This window comes from Sinohyriopsis cumingii, chromosome 7 (assembly GCF_028554795.1).
Source record: "Sinohyriopsis cumingii isolate HCF-2022 chromosome 7, ASM2855479v2, whole genome shotgun sequence".
In the NCBI taxonomy this organism is placed as follows: domain Eukaryota; kingdom Metazoa; phylum Mollusca; class Bivalvia; order Unionida; family Unionidae; genus Sinohyriopsis; species Sinohyriopsis cumingii.
Window position 1 is genome coordinate 49,410,311 of NC_142967.1, and position 6,242 is coordinate 49,416,552.

The 6,242-nt window shown below is 35.2% G+C and overlaps 1 protein-coding gene across 1 annotated transcript in view; it reads right to left on the reverse strand.

Annotated features, from left to right (window-relative positions):
- The window catches only part of LOC149795182 (uncharacterized), a 56,679-nt gene that overhangs the window by 18,141 nt on the left and 32,296 nt on the right, over positions 1 to 6,242 (reverse strand). The window lies entirely within an intron of this gene.

Sequence of the window (6,242 nt, forward strand, 5' to 3'; positions counted from 1 at the left end):
GGATTCAAACCCCTGCCGAATCACACTAAAGACATAAAAATGGTACTAGCAGCTGCCTCTTTTGGCGCCCATCATTAAGATATTGGTGTGAGGATAATGTGACTGGGTGGGACAAAATGCTGTATGTTTGTGGCATGATGCCACATTGCTAGACATCATTATAAACTGTCACAATGCAGACATGGTAGCGATATGATTGCATTTTTTTTTAAAGCTACGTTAAAAATTACACACACACACACACACACACACACACACACACACACTTTGCTTAGTTATTTGCTATTTGAAGAGATGGAATATTGTTCATATTTCAACCGCTTTTTATTAATGATCATCGATGTGACCAACATATACGATAATAATACTCCCGATGATGATGATGATGGTTGTTGTTCTGATTTCTGTATTACTACTGCTCCATGGGTATATTATATATCGAACTTGAAAACAGAAGCACTACCAGCAATAAAGCAGCTTTGAAAACAAATCGCACTTAATCGATATCAATATATATTGACATCAAAATGAACGTCAAATGCTCTGTGCAACTGTATCGAAATGAACTATTACATGCTGGGTTTTTTTTCTTTTTTTGGGGGGACAGTTTTAGACCGAAAAAAGTAGTACTTCAAGGCTCTGTCTATGGTATAAATATGTTCATGTACACTTTTCCATTGTAACTTTAAGTGTATAGACTGCAAATACGATGAAGCACAAATCGAGGACGTCGAGTGTTAGCATTGGAACAATGTTACTACTTCGGTCGAGAAGGATAACGACCTATATATGTATTCCTGCCCACTACCATGTAGGATGTATCAAACTGTATATTACTCAAGCGCTCTTTGTCGAGCGTGCTGGTGTGTGTGTACAAAAACAAATGGAATATAATAACTTTAACTGAAATATATACAATTAAATTCTATATAAAAGTGATGCGGCACCTGGGAGTAAAGCAAAAATGGAAGAAACAAATTTCCGGATCGCTACTATCAACAGCAATGGGATAGACAAAGCGAAAGCAGACAAAGTAGCCAAAGAAACAAACTTTGGTGTAATAATGATACAAGAAACACACTATAGAATTAAGCCAGAGTTCGAAATTTTAGTAGAAGACAAACTTAACGCAATAAAGATATGCAACAATTTTGCAAATAATGATATTAGAGTTGGTTGCAACAATAATATTTTTAAAAAGCTGGGAAAGGTTTGAGGAGGGGGGAATTTTTTAAGGGACGGTTGCTACGTGTTAAAATGTTTAATTGGCATATTATAAATGTGTACATGCCAGCTAATAGAAATAAGAAACTAATTTTAAAGAAAACTTATACACCTACCTACAACAATATTCGATGGAAAATCTAATCATAGGGGGAGATTTCAACTGGGTAACTATAAATTAAACCAGTCTAGCAGGATTGATAAATTTTACGGAAATTTGTATGATCCATTAATATATATTAATACTGCAATAACCAACCAAAAGCTATCAGACCATTTCATGCTCACTATTGACCTAAAAATGAAAAAAATAGAAAAATGTGGGTCAGGACTATGGAAACTAAATAATAAGATTTTAAATGACAAAGAATATGTCGAAATAATAATTAAAAAAAGAAATTGAAACCGTCAAAAATGAAGAAAATATTAATATAATAATTGATTGGGATGTTTTAAAAAACAAAATAAAAGGAATAAATATTCAGTACTCAAATAGAGGGCGGAAAAACCCCAGAAAAAAAAGACAAACACGAACTCAAATTAGAACTAAGCAAAACAACAAACGACGATGGAGAAAGAAAAAAAAAACGATTGACAGACAAAATTAAAATCGTTGAAGAAGACGAAAATCAGGGGAGAATAATAAGGGCGGGAAAATTTACAGAGATCTACAACGAAGCAAAAAACGTATATAAGCGAGAAGAATTTAGAAAAGGGGGTGATACAATTTTAAACAATATCAAAATAAACAATGTAACCCATACTGTAAAAGAAGATATCCTAAATAATATTTCCAAATATTATAAAGAACTATACACCACACACCACACAGAACATATACTTCAGCACAATCGACAGCTACTTAAAAAATGTCGACTGTGAGATGACATCAGCAGTACATAGAGACCAATGTGATGATGTCATCTCAGATGAAGAAATCACAAAAAGTATATCAACACTCACAAAAGTCACCAGGGAAAGATGGACTCATCGTGGAATTCTACCAAAAGTTCCACGGTGAACTGACGCCGATCTTAAACGCTTTGTATAATAATATAGTTTTAAGTAAAAATAAAATGACTAAATCTATGAGGGAGGGAGTTATCACAATTATATACAAAGGGAAAGGGAATAGAGACGAGATTAAAAACTGGAGGCCTATATCACTTTTAAACACGGACTATAAGATTTTAAGTAGGATTTTAACAAATACAGTAAAGGGTAGGATAAACAAGATAATTAATGTAAATCAAACTTGTGGGGAAGGGATATACAAAACAATATTTTAAACATTAAAACTATAATTAACTACATAAATGAAACTGGTATGATGAGTGCTATGGTACTCTTCGACCAGGAGAAAGCTTTCGACTGATTTGAACAAAACTGTATAAAGAATGTTTTTAAAAAATTTGGTTTCGGACCCAATTTCCAAAATGGACCAAAATCCTACACACTGGGATAATTAAACGGGAAATGCACGAAAGAATTTGAAATACAACGATCAGTGATACAAGGATGTCCACTATCAATGCTAGAATACGTAATGGCAATATAAATCCTACGTCACACGATAAGAAACAACCCAGATGTGCAAGCAGGGGCGTATTAACCATTAAGCAGACTAAGCACGTGCATAGGACACCAGGGCCAAAGGGGGCACCACAAAGTTGAGAAAAGGGTGAAAAGAAAGAAAGAAAAAAGAATGAAGATTTGTAAAAAAACTGATACAACTAGTGCAAATTGATCATGATGTTCTGTTTCTTGATCATGGTACACCCTAGGGTTATCTTCTCAGGTGTACGTGGAAAAGAGGGGCGCGCCAAGATTTGTCAGTGCTTAGGGCACCAGTGAGCCTTAATCCGCCCCTGATTATACAAGGCATACAAATACCAAACCTAAAAAAGAATTAAAAAATGCTCTAACATGCATATGATTGCAACATCTTTATAAGAGAGGGGAAATGCTATAAGCGTCGGGTTCCAAAATAAACCACAACAAGCACGAAATCTTAAAAATAGTTAACTGGAGGGGCAACCACCCTGGATTATCGCCCCCCCCCCCCCCACACACACACACACTTACTGAGAGACACTGTAAAGGCTCTAGGGGTTTACTTTGGCAATAAAAAAAGAAGCTGTAGAAAATTATGAACATATTATCAATAAAATAAGAGAAAATGTGAAAATCTGGCCATGGCGCCATTACCTATCATGGAGCGGGCCCAAGTGGCCAAGACTTATTTATACTCAAATATTAACTACATAATTAAATCCATAGATATGGATAATACAATTTTAAACAAAACAGACAACGAAATAATAGATTATATATGGAATCATAAAATGCATCATGTAAAAAAAGAGACATTATATAGGGCCAAAAGTAGAGGGGGCTTGGGGTTGCCGAGCCCTCTACTACTATAATTAACTAACATAATCAATAGATTAAAAAAAAAATGCACTCAGACCCGGCTACAGTGTGAGAAGCACCGTACATCTACTGGTTCGGCTTCACCTTGAGAAACCGACCAGAGATATACAAAAATAACAAATTAATATAAAAAAATCGAAGTGCCACGCAAACATATGAGAACTAATTTTAAAATATAGAGACAAAACAGATTTATGCAAAATTTAATAAGTAAAAGTCACGCTTGGATTAGGGAGGAGGTAACCAAAAATATAAAATGTAGAGTAGAGCAGGACAACTGAGGGGGTAAATTGGACAAAAAATTGGAAAAATTGGGGAAAATAAGATCTGTCAAAACACAAAGTATAATTTTTAAATACCTGCACAACACCTGGCTAACAGGCGAAGAAACAATCAAACATCGTATGCTGAGGATAATGCCGAAATGCCCTTTATGTAAAACAGCGAACTTCACCAAACTACATACGATTGTCCAATGTGATAAATCTAAACATAATAGGATAAAGTTAATAATGAAAATTTGCAAAAAATATAAGTATAACAAAAATAACATTTTATTCATAGATTTAGACTACGAAAACAAAATCGTTCTAAAATGTATAGACTATATAGTAACTACGATGATATCATGTGGACAGGTGATAAAGATTTTTAAATAAGATACGTGGTAAAAATAAGAATATTAACCACAACAAGAACTCAGTACGTCTTACGACGAATAGATACTTACCGTCAGGTTGATATAACGCAATTGATGTTGGAATTGGGGGAGAGAGGGGGAGGGAGGAATAGGTATTACAGACCGAAGGGTCGCGTAGCGCAATTGCGAGCTGATGCCATACCCATACCCCCTCCTCGCACCCCACAACAGCCATATTTCAAAGAAAATTTCAAATTCTATTTCAAATATTTCAAAGAAACCCATATAACTTTTCTTTTTAAAAGAGAAAAGGGAAGAAAGGAAGAAAGAAAAAAATAAAAGAATTTTGTAATTTAATTTTTTTTCTTCTTTCTCTGAAAGAAAATTCTAAAGACATATATAGGAAGGGATACAGGGAAAATATAAGGGGGAAGTAAATGGCGATGACATCATGGGGCTAAGTCACAGGGCTCAGTGAAGTGCATAGGCCCATCATGAGTCTTTGAAAACACCCAATGTAGAACATAAACAGACAAAATAAAGACACAAATACATACTGTATAACACTTAGTTTAAAACCCTACTAACTTCTCCCGCACTGCATGGTTGACCACTATAGAATAATGTGGTCTCATAAATACGTTTGGATCTTTCAATAAAGCATAATCAGATAAACTAAATAAAGGAGGCCTAACGCGACCCAGGAAAAACACATAGAAAATAAAGAAGCGTGAACCTTGGATCGAGCGTAACCTACCTATCAACATCTTTAAAGACTATTATGAGGAACGACACATATTATCACTCGAATAATAAAATAGGAAATTATTTTTTTTAAACAAAGTCTAAATAGTACACCATTCCATCGTCAAAATTAGAAAACCATAAAACAAATTAAAAGATACAATATAACATCATAAAGGAAGAAATACAACTGGGAAAGATATTTGATCTATACTTGCTGTCTCAAACATAAAGAAAATATAGCATACACACAATATAACACCATTACATATAGCAAACACTGAGACCTAAGCGACATATAGCAAAGGTTACAAAACATTTCAAGGGAATGAACTTCGAGCAAGGTGAGGGAAACCAGACTCGGACGAACAACCCTTTAGATAACACTATGGAAACATAAATACCCCATCAAAAATTCTAAAAACTAAATTTTTTATATAAAATTTTGTTTTAATAAAACGTAGAACACATCTGAGGGGGAAATACACAAATATAAAATACTTTTTATTTTTTTTGGGAAATGGGGGCATCTGTCCGTTGCCCCCCCCCCCACTCCCAAAAAAGTGTGTGTGTGTGTGTGTGTTATTATACCCATTACATTACTTGCAAAATATATATGGTGCTGACATTTTCGGCAAGAGGGAGACCTACCGATATTCTGCATATAATTATTTTAATGTTTTTCAGAGCGAGAGTATTGGGGCCTGATCTGTTCAATATATTTCTCAACTGATACAGCAGGTATAATCAGAGGCGTAGCGGGGGGGGGGGGGGGGGAAGGGGAGTACATATGTCCCCGGGCGCCAAGGTACAGGGGCGCCAAAATGAGGCTTACAACGTTACATTATAATAAGTTAACAAGGGTAATATTCAAAAATGTGATTAAACGGGGAGGGGGCTGGGGCGCCAATTTTATAGTTCGTCCCCGGGCGCAAAATATCATAGCTACGCCTCTGGGTATAATAGAGACACCCCCCCCCCCCCCGAGTTTGCCACAGAGCGCTCGTGTAATATACGGTTTAATACAAAATACATGATTATGGGCAGGAATATACAAAATTTGGTCGATATACATGATCGTTGGTATCTATTCAAACGAGGGCCATGAAATACATTAGCAAATTCCTACAGTATTTTAAGGCAGGCGATTACGAATTATTTAAACCACGTTTTTGATCTGTCACAGATTTTATAATCATTT